Raw genomic sequence first — 14,811 nt, 5'->3', positions numbered from 1 at the left:
TGACCCCTAGGGGTGGATGTTACTGTTGCTTTTAGCCCCAGGAGGACATCTCCTCCAGCTGGCTTATCGACACACGACTGTGTCCTGTTTGCCAAGGGAGTTATCCCTCTCACCTCGGCCAGCAGCACGAACGTATCCGGATTTCAGGGTTATTTCCCAGGTCATCAGCTGTCGAACGCCGACGAAGGGAAATAACCCTGAAATCCGGATACGTTCGTGCTGCTGGCCGAGGTGAGAGGGATAACTCCCTTGGCAAACAGGACACAGTCGTGTGTCGATAAGCCAGCTGGAGGAGATGTCCTCCTGGGGCTAAAAGCAACAGTAACATCCACCCCTAGGGGTCAGCCACACTTAAGTGGCAATATACTACAATAAAATAATATATATACATATATATATAAATGATTACATTCATACACACACACACACACACACACACACACACACACACACACACACTCATATCATCATCATCATCATCATCGTTCAACGTCCGACTTCCATGATTGGGTTCCTGAACCTCCCTCTTCCACAGATACCATCTACATTCAGTGACGGGCACTTCTGTATACAGCTGCCTTACTCATACACATCACTTGTCCAAACCAACGCATTCTCCTCTCCTGCATGCTACGTCTAATTCCACTTGTGCCTAACCTTTCTCTAAACACAGCTGAACTTTGTTGATAATGCACTCTGATGTTACAAATCCAACGGAGCATACTACCTCCATTCCTCTCTCTCGTGTGTGTGTGTGCATTCTTGTGTGTGTGTGTTTATGTTTGTGAGCCCGTGAGTGCGTATATGTGTGTGTGTGTATGTTTCTGCGTATCTAAATATGACCCTGATTAAACTATATACTAATTGTACGACTTATTTGATCACCTTTGATTTCTGGTCTTGTATTGTTTTTTTTAATTGCATATAGTACAGGGTTTATTGTAATAGAAAGCTTATGAATTAAAATGCAGCTACTAAAGCTAACTGAAGGTTATGTAAAACGGTTATAGTATCCTAGCATTATTGCAATATTTGCAATGAAATGTCATCCTAATATTAATGATATTGAGTATTTACAATACAGGTTCAAATTAATTGTTTATTCATTGTGATTCGCTTGAGTAAATGCCAGTCAACTATTTTCATTTGAAGTCGCGTTTTGAAGCATAACTGAAACAATTAAAGCGTTATCTATTCAAACACAGAGGAAATTTCTTAGTTTCACTTAAAAATTCATTATTTGGTGTCAAAATCTTCCTCACAACTACGACCTCATCACAGACGTGTCTCCACCGCATCAGTCACTTAGCGGATATTTGTGCGACGAAAATTTTTCCTTAAACAATAGAAGCTTACATGAAGTTAACAGCGTTTGTATGTTTATCCATGACCAACATGTATCCTTCATGCTGTAATTGCTTGCTTTTTTTTTTTTTATTCAACTTTGCTTGCCGCTATTCAACTGTATATTCTAATGTGTGTGCAATTTAAGGCCTATTTTATCACCTTAAATTTACACACATCGAAGGTGTATCGGACACGGTGTTACTCTATTCGACAACTTCGCTATTTAACTTACCTAATTTTAACTATGAAAATACATAGCGAGATGTTGATTCTCTTTCCATTGGTGGTATTGTTTCTGTCATCGCAATTTTCTCCCTCCCCTTCTCATTCTTTTTCAAAAGACTACACAAAGGGATTGATCGATTGATTGATTCTAGCTCGTCAAATGACCACGTAAAATCTACCACCATCTGTGAATCATCATATGGTAGAATGCTAACCGCCCATAATTATCTTTACTGCGTTATGATAACACACACACACACACACACACACACACACACACACACACACAAACCATACACACACGCAAGCACGCACGCTAGCGCGCACACAAGCACGCACTCAAGCAGGCAAACAAGCATGCACGCAATAGAGCTGCAAATATAAAAAGGCCAGGTAGATCTAAGGTCACTGTAAGTGACTCTTGCCCATGTTGTCACATTTCTGTGTGAGTGGTGTGTGTGTGTGTGTGTGTGTGTGTGTGTGTGTGTGTTAGCGTAACATCAGTGCCAAGCAGTGTTTATGTATAAGCAAAGTTTAGGTTACTTAAAATATGTTTGTGACATATTTCAACTGCTAAACGGCAAATTCACTACAGTTACTGTGGAGATAAATTCTACATTGTAAAAAGGTGTAAAAGTCGATATCTACCCAGCATCGCCACATGACATTTATATTATATATATATATATATATATATATATATATATATATATATATATATATATATATATATATATATATATATATGGAAAGAAGTATATTCCCACGCAGGAAAAATACTGGACAATTTGTTTTGGGTGAGTTTGAAATAAATCTGTTTAAAAACAACTACTTCAAATTCAGTTGCATTTTCAAACCCCAAAACAAATTCTCCTACACACAAACACACATACACACACACACATACACACAGAGATAGACAGACAGACAGACAGACAGACAGACAGACAGACAGACAGATAGATAGATAGATAGATAGATAGATAGATAGATAGATAGATAGATAGATAGATAGATAGATAGAGTTTAAATGTAGTTTCAAAAATATGTCCTTCTGTTGTAATGAAATTTCAGTAAATTTCTATAACCTTGTGCAGCTGAGGATTGCTCTGCATTTTATATTTGAGGTAATGTTCACAATCCTTAAATAAATTGAGTCGCATGAAACGATCGTACTGCATTAACTTTGGAGATCCAAGTTGCTTATTTTGATTTTAATTACCTTATTTTGGAATTGTATGGATAATACCATACTTAATTCTGATGCCTAAACTTAAGTACCATATTCACCTTGAATCTAAATTTTTTATGGATAGATAGATAGATAGATAGATAGATAGATAGATAGATAGATAGATAGATAGATAGATAGATGTACATGTAGTCAGAGGAAGGCCTTCTGTTCGAAATATCGAAATTATTGTCAGTCTATTGTGTATATTAGCATAGCATTCGTGTGTTTCTGTGTGCGTGTGTGCGTGTGTGTGTGTACGCGCACGTGTTTTTAAGGGCTTTACACTAAACCAGTTGGTCAACTGGAGAATTAAAAATTTGTCAAAGGTTATTGCGATTTTCCTTTTCGCTCCGTGTAAAGAAAAAGCAATTTTAATTTTTTTTTTTTTTTGTATCTGAATATAACTGCAATTTGTTGTTGCAGTGTCTGTTCCGGTGCATTTAATCAATTTTGAAAAACGTGTTTCTTCGTAATCGAATTTCTTTTAACTTCAAAGCTCTAACGACGAAAAGTTTCAGACGTCTGCAAATATTTCACGCAGTCCTAATAACAGCTGCCTTTTTATTACCTGTTTACTGGACTACATGGTACTTTATACCTATTTACATCTATCATAAAACTTAAGATCCATATTTTCTGTTTATGCATTTAAATATATTACAAATGTTACACCAAGCTTATGGTATGTTTTCCTTTATAATTGATTTGTCAATATCAACACTTCTCTCTAAATCTGAATGTTAACTAGAGATGCTTATTATGACGGGCACCTTCTGTTTGGACAGACCTATGATTACCATGCGTCCAAACCTTTATTCCTTTATTAATCGGGTGGTGAGGACCTGATTTTGTCTTGTATTTCCTATTTGCGAACATCCTTATTCAACTAAAGACAAACACTTTGAACAGAAATAATATACTACAATTCATTTTTGCTTTCATTGATTTTCATTTTTAGCGACATCAGAGACAAAACACAAAAAACAAAACTGAAGAGTTAGTTCATAAAAAATTTATTACGTCACCTTATATGTGCTTCTGAGTGGTGTACGGTCAGATACTGCAATTCGAGACGAGTAAGATTTCTAATTTTTCACTTCCTCAGTTATTCGTACATTTAATCAACATAACCATCCCTTAAACTCTCTCTCTCTCTCTCTCTCTCTCTCTCTCTCTCTCTCTCTCTCTCTCTCTCTCTCTCTCTGTATATGTAGATCGATAGCCACTACACATTCGTTTTTTTCTCTCCTTGTTTCTATCTGTGTTCCTTTCTGTGGAAGAGCGTAGACTCGAAACTTTAAAGACGTTTTCACTACACGAGCGTTATACTAATACATCTGTTTGTTGTCTACACCACCTCTCTTCATCTTTTTTTTTTTTGTGAATTCTCCCCCATATATATATACGTTTCTCACGTATGCAGCTTTGACTCTGGTGGGCAAGGCTGATTGGTAGATGATGAAAAGTTTTCTATTAGCGACTTTTCTATAGAATTTGGTAAATATGGAGCCTTGCTCTGTGATCTTGAGTTGGAAGTCCAGTAGAGAGAGAGTTCCGAATTCGTCTGGATGTTCAGTTTCGAATCTGATGTTTATGTCGGTGTTATTGACCAAAGCCGCATACGTAAGAAACAAGATTGCACGTATAAGCAACAATTGCAGCAACGTGACCGACAAAACCGTCTACACCAAACACTTCCTCAGAGATCTAACACTGAATGGCTACCCACCATCTTTAGCTAAACAACGGCGCTTGAAGGACATCAAGGTCAATAAACCCCGGAAGAACCAGCATACTCACAACTCTGGCACGTACCTCCTAAAGCTACCATCCTTTGACGACAGAACTACTGCAGCGATACAACACGCAGTCCACAGGGAAGGACTCGACATAGAGATAATGCACACCGACCCTTCCCTGAGAAAAGCTCTGTCCAGGAACAACACTCTCACTACTCTGAGTATTGCACATTGTCGAACTGCTCTATCAATGACCCGGAATTGTGCCAGAGGACCTATGTCGTATATTAGATCATCTGTGGCAACCTACATCCGAAGCACGACAAGAAACCTGCACGTACGCACTAAGGAACACACACAGGCAGACACTTCCGTGAAGAAACATCTGCGAATATGCCAGACCCGGGAGTTCACAGTGCACATCAAGGCAACACAGCGGAACAGGGGCAACCTTAGAATATCTGAGGTCACCCTCATACACCAAAAGAAACCCAAAATCAATAATAGGCAGGAATTACAGGAAGCTAGCTGGTTGCTACAGCAACACCCTTCTGCGCATGTCCACTCCACACACGCTCACACACACGCACATCGGCAACAACCATCAATTTCTTGAAAATGGGGTAATAACCCCGAAATATTGAATACAAGGTAAGTACATTAATTCACATATTCGTTTTCTTGTGATTTACCTTGCATTTACTTTGCATTGTTTTGGCCTTATCCACGATCGTTATACAATATATTCTACACAATGCTTCACAGTAATTATTCCATATATGTATATATATATATATATGTGTGTGTGTGTGTGTGTGTGTGTGTGTGTGTGTGTGTGTGTGTGTGTGTGTGTGTGTGTGTGTGTGTGTGTGTGAAGTATATTTGCCACTTAAATGTGGCTAACCGCTAAGGGTGGAAGCTACTGTAGCTTGTAGCCCCAGGAAGACACCTCCTCCAGCTGGCTTTTGACACATTTTCTGTGCCCTATATATATATATATGTGTGTGTGTGTGTGTGTGTGTGTGTGTGTGTGTATGTGTGTGTGTGTGTGCGTGTGTGTTTGTGTGTGTGTGTGCGTGTGTGTGTGTGTGCGTGCGTGCGTGTGTGTAGATCTATATATATGGTGGTTGTCTACTCCTTATGCAGAGTTTGACCACCTCCTGTGCCTACACCTTACCACCATCATGGCATCTGATGTGACTTTTTAAACAAGACAATCTTCTGAAAAGACACCCACACAGATTGCACATCCGATTTGAACCACCAAGAGCTGCAGATAAGTTCTCATCTTTGTGGATCTTAAAATGTCTTTTGAGACCCCTGTTAGATTTGCAAACCTTCTGGTATACACTGCATTCAAAGGTGTGCACAGACATATAGGCAGAATAGTGGGTGGAGGTTCGTTTTCCATAGGTTCGCAGATGAGATTTGAGGCCAGCAAGAGGAAGGCATGGTCTGTCACAAATTGTGCACACAAAAAGGTCATTGTCTTTTATCTTCTCGATTGTTACATTCTTCCTTAGATCTCTTTTGAGTCTTATTTGTATTATCCTGGCATCTTCAAATGCTTTCACTCCACTCCACACTTTTGTTCGCCATCCAACTCGATCCGAAGCAAGGGATTCTATGTCCTCTGGATCCATTCCAAGTGACTTCATAGTAGTTCTTATGCCGTCCTTAAACCTTTTTTTGTTTAGGTTTACGCCGATAGCATTTCCCCTCTGCAAGCTCACCATAATACAGCAGTTTCAGTATGCGTTAATCTGCCATTCGAGCAATATGGCCACACAATCTCATTTCCTTCCTCAAAAGCATAGCTTTAATTTGAGTTGATGCCTGCAGATGCAAGGACATCTGTGTTTGGAATAATTTTAGTATTTATATTATATATTCCATATTTTATATCCCACATTAATTTTATAAGAATATAAATAAAACATAAAAAACAGACAGGGTGAGAACTCTTTTAAATAATATATATATATATATATATATATATATATATATATATATATATATATATATATATATATATATATATATTTGTATTTATGTGCTTTTCTGAGTATCGTCCACTGATGAAGGCGGTGCATTTCATATGTAGAGCCAGAAATCCGGGATCGAGAATTATTCAGTAATTTTTGCTAGTTTATTTTGTCGCTTCGTCTTCTCTCCTGGTGATATATGAACATTTAATGTGGTTTTAGAGTCAAGTTTTGACTGCTATTTCCAGCGTGGTGGTATGACTTAGATAGCCTAAATTATAATTTATATATATATATATATAATAATAATAATAATAATAATAATAATAATAATAATAATAATAATAATAATATTAGGGACAAGATCCAAAATTACAGGTAAAAAACTCAATTAAAATCAATTTATAAAAAATTAAAATTAAATTGAGCCTTAAATTTTCCCTAAAACTATATATATATATATATATATATACATGACGAACTTCTTTCAATGCCCTTCTATCAAATCTACTCACAAGACATTAATCGGCCCGAGGCTATAGCGGAAGACATGCAATGAGATTGAACATGGGACAATGTCTGGGAAGCAGACTACTTACCACGTACGCGCGCGCGCACATATCATGGCTATGCGCTCCGTAATTTGCTTCACAACTACATGGTTCCGGTTTCAGTTCCATTGCATGTCCTCCACTATACCCTCGGGCCTATTAATGCCTTGTGAGTGGACTTGATATACAGTTATTGAAAAAGCTCATTGTATACATACATACATACATACATACATACATACATACATACATACATACATGCATACATACATACATACATGTGTGTGTATGTGTATGTGTGTGTGTGTGTTTGCCTTTTTGTTCGCATATTAGTGTTTATAGTTTAAAAGTTTAAAACCCATCTAATCAGGTTAACATGAATTTACATTTAATCTTCAACGATTTTAACTTGGCATCATCCTATTTGTATTAACATCTCTCAATCTACCAGTACTTATATCTTGGATAATAAGAACATTCCTGATCTCTACTTTATGACTACATCTAGTATTCTTTTATTTTCTAATATTATTCTCCCACTATTCTACATGCATAAAACTGGACGAGCACCGAAGGCCAGATACAATAACTATTAGGTGGGAGAAACAAGAGTACCTAATAATCAACGAGGCTGTGCTAGGAGATCAACATGTTCTCATGAAAGAAAGAAAAAAGATTAAAAAATATAGAGACCTGAGAATGAGATCGCCAAGATATGGCGGCTACGAGAGTCAAACATAAAGGTTGTCCCTGTTGTCATCGGAGCATTGGGTTCAATACCACAAAGCTTGAAGAAACATCTGGAAACATTAGGAACTCCCTACAATCTAGCTGGATTGTAAGAATCAGCATTACTAGGAACTACACGCACATTGCGTAAAGTAGTGTCTGTCTGAGGTATTTATTATGACTTCACAGACAGTACAAACCCCTGGTAGACACAGTAACTTCAACCAATAACATCACGATATTAGATATTTTGTGACGTCTTAAATAATAATGATACTACCACTACTACTACTACTACTACTATTACTAATAATAATAATAATAATAATAATAATAATAATAATAATAAGAAGAAGAAGAAGAAGAAGAAGAAGAAGAAGAAGAAGAAGAAGAAGAAGAAGAAGAAGAAGAAGAAGAAGAAGAAGAAGGCCCTGTCAAACTCCTACAGAAAGTTTGTCTCTTAGGAATAGCAAGGATTATCAGAAGGGTTCTAAGCACTTGAAAGACTGCTGAAAACTTGTGGATACCTAAGGTTATAGCTAGAAACCCGCTGTCCATACAAATCCTACCGGGAATAAGACCGAACCTGAACCAACCAATGATAATAATAATAATAATAATAATAATAATAATAATAATAATAATAATAATAATAATAATAATAAATGCCGGGATGCAGTACCAGCCATGGCCCTCATAGTTTCTGATCTTAACTGATTGGAAGTGTTATCATGTATATAATTTGTCTTGATATAAAAGATGGGCTACAGCAAATATTATGCTTAATACCACAGATTTGCTTGTCAGTTGTTTGACCTTCACCAGTTGAGCATGCCCTTAGTGGCTGACGATATGTACATCTCTGATCAAAAGCGTCAGTAGCAGGGGAGCATGATAACCATGTGTTGAAAGGAATTCTTTGGGGCTTGGATAATTCACCTTTGGAAACATGGGTGTTTCGTTCAACATCCTTAAACAACCCTTATTCAGAGACCTGACAAACTACTCGAGCTGAAGAAAATTCTAACTGAGCACTAGCAGCAAGGTCATGCACAGTTTATTTTGATATGAGATCACCATTTCGCGCACATATGGTTGTGATGCATGTCACTGGTGTACCCTTATCAGACGGGTAGTCGTTTTGGGTATACTGGGCTTCGTATATTTGTACTCCAGTGCCATTTTGATGGCATGCACTGCTTTCTCACTTAATAATAACAATAATAATAATAATAATAATAATAATAATAATAATAATAATAATAATAATAACGATAATAATGATAATAACAATAATAATAATAATAGTAATAATAATAAAGATTGCTTTTGTATTTGTTTTTTATGAATCTTGATGTGAATTCGTGAGCTGTGACAAAATTTGTTCTAAGCTTGGGAGGGTTATCACTCAATAATTAAACACACATACACACTGGTTCCTTTTCACTTTCTTATTATTATTCAATTGGTTATCGGTCATCAGCAATCGTTTTAATGACTTGCCCCATCTCTCTCTCTCTCTCTCTCTCTCTCTCTCTCTCTCTCTCTCTCTCGCTCTCTCTCCCTCTCTCTCTGTCTCTCTCTCTCCCGCTCTCTCTCTCTCTCTCTCTCTCTCTCTCTCTCTCTCTCTACTACACGTCATCTTCGAATCTGCTTGTGATCCAATCATGATCTATCAGTGTATGTGTATAGTCTTAAATGGAAGGTGGGGAGAGGAAGGGAGAGCGAGTGTGTGTGCGTTTGTGTATGTGTTCATGTGTGTGCGTGAGCATGCATTCCTGCGTATGTACATTCTAGTTTGTGTGCGTATTTGTGTGTATGTGTGTATGCGTGTATACGTATGCATATGTGTGTGCGTGTTTGGTGTAGTCGGTTGATTAAGTGAGTGTATATTTAAATGTGTATGCATGCGCGCACGTGTGTGCTTTTTTGTGTGTGTGTGTGTGTGCGTGCGTGTGTGTGTGCTTTTGTTAGGATGTATGTTGGAATTACTTGCAAATATTCCGTTTTGCTGTTATTCTACTGCTTTTATGTATCCCCTCTCCCTCTTTTACTTGATCCCCCCGCCAGCCTTTATTAATGTGCAACATAGTGTGTCGGTAGTGGCAGCGGTGTTGCGGTTCTTAGAATTTATTTATTCATGGTCCTTTTTGGTTCGTAATGGCATAGATTGTTTTATGAGAATACACTCTCGTATTTGTTGTAATGATGTGCCATACGAGTGTGCTCACAGAATTTTAATACATACTTGGTTCAGCATGGTGCCGTATTTATCTTTGGCATGTTAAAAGAGTAAATTTCTCTTTGCCATAGAACTTAGGCCAATTCTCATTCATTCTCTCTGCCAAACGTTTTGAAATTTCAGTGATGTATGCCGTAGTGGAGTTCTGACTCTCACTCTCCATACATTTTAAACGGTAGATAACACTTCTAGTTTTGCTGTTAATCCTAGGGCAAAATGTATATCCAAGTAGTTCCTATCTGTACACGCATTCCTATCGAAAGCATGTTTTACTTATTTGTAATCTAACGGACCGCCCTTCTTTCTCTACAACTTAAATATTGAGTTTAGCGAAACGAACAGCCTTTCTAAATTTACGGACTAAATCCCTATTTGGTGTAGTTTCTACAAATATCCTCCTTTGAAATTTGCTTGTGTTGTACCACAAGTTTTTCTTCTTTGTCTTTACAAATTCTCTGTAGTCTACTCCAAAGTTTATCACAGTATCTAGGACGAGTTCTCTAAGTATATTTACTTTTAATATTATCTAATTGCTTGTTGCCCTCCTGTACACACTGAGCCTGTCTTTCTGGCTGTAATCATAGCACTGCATGCAGTACATAATATCTTGTACACGTTTCTTGAATCCATGGGGTTCACACAAGGGTCATATGTTCTTCACTATCGTAAGTAATGCTGCTAATAAGAATGGTGCTGAACTTTGTTATCTATAGTCTCACAGCCAAAGTTCAGGATCAAGGGCAGCGAGTTGCATTGTAGGGTGGTCTATCGTTACCTTGATACTTTGGGAGATGATGTTACCTGCGTGCTGAATGTTCTCCAGGGCTTTCTTTTCAGGAACTATGTGGATGCAGTCTTTAACAAAAATGTTATATCATCTACATAGCATAGTATGACTGCTGTCAAATGGTCTTCTATAAATTGCCGAAGTTTTTTGGTCTCATCTCACTCCCAACACATTGTATTACACACCAATAAACGTGTACTGGGGAACAAAAGGGGAAGAAAATAATAAATAAAAATTTTAGAATGACAACAGAATAGGAACGACGTATTTACTAATATTTCAGCACACATCTACAATACTCACAGAAACATGCAGATACACACACAGTTGGACACGCAGAAAAACGTACACAAATAAGTGCGCGCACGCACATACACGCACGCGCACGCGCACGCGCACGCACACACACATACATACATACATACATACATACAAAAGCAGATTCACACAACTATGCAGTCACTTTCTCATTCACTCATCTAACCCACTATATCACACATCAGCACGTCAGGAGGTGTGTATGTATGCATGAGTGCACACAAAGAAGTAAAAAAGCATATTCACAAAATTGTGCACACACTTGCATACAATCCCTCATAGAACAACCAACTGCACCATATACACACAAGCACACACACACCAGTACATACGCCAGAACACACATTCACACACACCAGCAAATATGCTCGAACAGACACACACTCCCTTCTTCCTACTAAACACTACGCCCATACACAAATCTTTGCAAGATGACATTGCAGATTAGAAGATGTCATGGAGTAGGGAAAGAGAGAGAGCAGATCATTAGAGTCATTGCTGATGATCACCAGGAAAGCCATTCACACAGACACACGCGTGCGCACACTCGAACACATACATACGCACACAAACATATGCGCAGGCACCGCTTGACAACCCTCACCAAGTTAGTCAAATGCTAATAGTTATGATAGAAGACATTTGTCTATGTTGCAATACGGTGAGACCAAACTTCGAAGCCCATGTTTACGAAGCGAACTTCTAAACCAATAGGTGTGCTACAGTTCAACTCTTATTCAACATGCATGAGACATCTTCCTCACCTTTGATGAATACGAGCCATTTTCGGAAGCTATTAAGATTATGCAGTTTCAGTTTCTTTCTACAGTGAAAATGTCGTCGAGTACGAAAATATAAATGAATATGTGAGTTCATTCACAATGATTTTTATGTATATTCAATAGATATAGATAATTTCTGGAATCTTGATATATTCAATGGTTTAAGCCTAATAAATATCTCTGTATAACGCACCTTTCTATAACTCAAGGTAGCAATATTTGTTCAGCTATGTTGCTGATATATTTTGCATTCAGAATTTCAACATTAGCCAAAACTAATGCTTCCATGCAAACGTAATTTAATGTTTCACATAATATTGTTTAAGAAATTCGTAAATGTATACCTGTTTTGCAAGGCGCATCGTCTTGCTATCCTTGCTGATCTGAGAAGAATAGGATGTCAACAAAATTATTGAATCATGACTTATGACTTTTGAAGTTCGAATCACGGCATGTTCGACAATGAGCTGAATGAGTGTACATGTATACTGTTACTCGCCTGCCAGAAATAGCTGTCAAATTTCCTCCATACATTATTCTACATACATACTTCAGCCATGACTATTGTATGTCATTGGGGATACTACAACTCCATTATCTAATGTACTTTTTCCATCTTCAATATTAGCGGCACAAGATTTGAAAGATGTTTCGTTTTTTGATATCAAGCATATCAATCGCTTTCTCACTCGATGATACATATGTGCTTAAGCGGGTGAACTAGTTGATGGAATGCTATCAGGTTGACTAAAAAGTAAGCAACGTTTTGAACCATGAAGAATTTGTTCCGGATTTTTGCAGAGTTATGAATATTTCAAAACATTTTTTTGATATTATTTCACCGTTGTTACAATCATCTGAAATGGAATTGTCAAAGCGCGATATTCGAGCAATTTCACTATTCAACTTCAAAAAAGGACGTAAAGTAGCTGAAACTACTCGTGAATATCAACGAAACGTTCGGTTCGAATCTACTGTACTATTTTGTTTATTGCGTTTGTGAAAATATTGAGTGATGTGTGCTGCTTGCAGCGGTTTGAGAGATATCACAAGTGTGTGGTACCTGATAAGAGGCAGGAGGAAAGAATACTTGCGTTTGAGGTCGGATTTAGTTTTTGGGAGGTGGACTGCAGCTGGAACTCACTCCCCGGTATTACAACATACGATAGAGGAGACGGGAATTGATCTTTTAGAAGGATCAGCGTTCAAAAGGCAGAAAATGAGGCCACTCGTAAGTGGGGCGAGTTGTTCCGTTTACATTTTTCACATTCATATTTTCATGCATTATAACATACATTTTTGTTTTATTTTATATGTTTTATGTCCCACATGTTTTACTATTTTGTCCCCCTCTGTGTGTCCCGGTATGGAAAATAAAAAAAAGCAACGAAACTTTTGGTAAGGAAATGACCAGTGAGTGGTCAGCTGGAAAATGGTTTAAACAATTTCGCAGTGAAGACCTGAACCTTGAAAATCGTGAGCTTAGTGAATGCCCATGTGTCATCAATGATGGTCAAATAAAGGCCGTCATTGAGAAAGATCCACGTAAAACTACTCGAGAACTAGCAAAAGAATCTCAAGCTAGCCAGCAAACTGCCTGAAACCATTTGCATGCGATCGGAAAATCAAAAAAGCTCAATGAGTACCACACGATTTGAAAGAAAATTAGAAAATGTGCAGATGTGAAATTCGCTCGTCGCTTCTTCTCCGTAACCAGACCGATCCATTTCTCGACCGTATTGTAACTTGCGATGAAAAGTGGATTCTGTACAATAATAAACATTGTTCTTCGCAGTGGTAGACCAAAGTGAAGCAACGAAAACCTTCCCTAAACCCAAGCTCTTCAAAAAGAAGGTTATGGTGACTGTTTGGTGGTGTTCTGCTAGATTCATCCACTATAACTTCTTAAAACTCGGAAAGACCATTACTGCAGAGACATATTGCCATGAAATTGCCAAAATGAACGAAAAACTACCACTCCTCCGTATCAGACTGGTCAACAGAAGAGGATCAATCATTCTTCATGACAATGCTCGATCACTAATGACACTCCAGAGGTTGCGGAAACTTAGCTACGAAGTTCTTCCCCGCGCAGCTTATCCCCCCAGACCTTTTTCCTACCGACTACCACTTTTTTCCAGCACCTTGATGGCTTCCTGCGAGAGAAGGAGTTCAAAAATCAAACCGATGCTGAAAGTGCATTCAAAGAGGCCATCAGCTCCAGAACTCCAGATTTCTATGTTACCGGAATAAACAAACTTGTATTTCATCGGCAAAAATGTGTTGATTGTAATGGTGCTTAGTTTGATGAATAAAATTCCAGCATTGTGATGAATTTCATGTTTCAAAACGTTACTTACATTTTACTCAGCCTGATATAAGCTTTGTTGCTGTTAAAACAATTGTTAGTTTTATTTCGTGTCTGTTATCAAAAAACCGCTGCAAGCATGTTTTGGAGCTACGGTTTTGTGTGTTTTGGGTAGGCTTGCAATTCTTGTGTAAAGGTATGCTTGATGAACTCATTTTTGCCAGCTGGGTGGACTGGAGCAACGTGAAATAAAGTGTAGTGTCTTGCTCAAGCACACAACGTGTCGCCGGGAATTGACTCACGACCTTGCGATCCTGATGTCATCTCCGTAGGAACACTTTTGTATGATTATGATGGTGAACTAAGCTTGCTTATATATGAATTAAAAAGAGAGGATGAAAGAAGCTATCACGTGACACAGTTTTGGAGATTACAGTTTCTATATTCCTTGTGATTGTATATTACACAGGCTTGGTGGTATAGGAAATTATTATTTCACCAGTGTTTTTTATAGTTTCTCAAGGTGATTGTCATTTATGTGGAGAACATGGGATGTAGTACAAA

The 14,811-nt window shown here is 37.8% G+C and overlaps 1 protein-coding gene across 8 annotated transcripts in view; it reads left to right on the top strand.

Annotated features, from left to right (window-relative positions):
- LOC106868722 (uncharacterized) overlaps positions 1-14,811 on the top strand; it is a 169,647-nt gene that overhangs the window by 30,680 nt on the left and 124,156 nt on the right. The window contains exon 1 of one of the 8 annotated variants that reach the window (XR_016244008.1): positions 3,370-5,196. The exons of 6 other annotated variants lie outside the window; for them this stretch is intronic. The gene's annotated coding sequence lies outside the window, so the exon portion shown is untranslated. Of the gene's footprint in view, positions 1-3,369; positions 5,197-14,811 lie in introns of those variants that run through there. One more of the 8 variants, XM_052972424.2, reaches the window with a different exon arrangement.

The sequence above is a fragment of the Octopus bimaculoides genome, chromosome 13, assembly GCF_046866305.1.
Source record: "Octopus bimaculoides isolate indiv1 chromosome 13, ASM4686630v1, whole genome shotgun sequence".
NCBI classification, from domain to species: domain Eukaryota; kingdom Metazoa; phylum Mollusca; class Cephalopoda; order Octopoda; family Octopodidae; genus Octopus; species Octopus bimaculoides.
The sequence above is the reverse complement of the archived record's forward strand: the minus strand, read 5'-3'. Positions and strand labels throughout refer to the sequence as shown.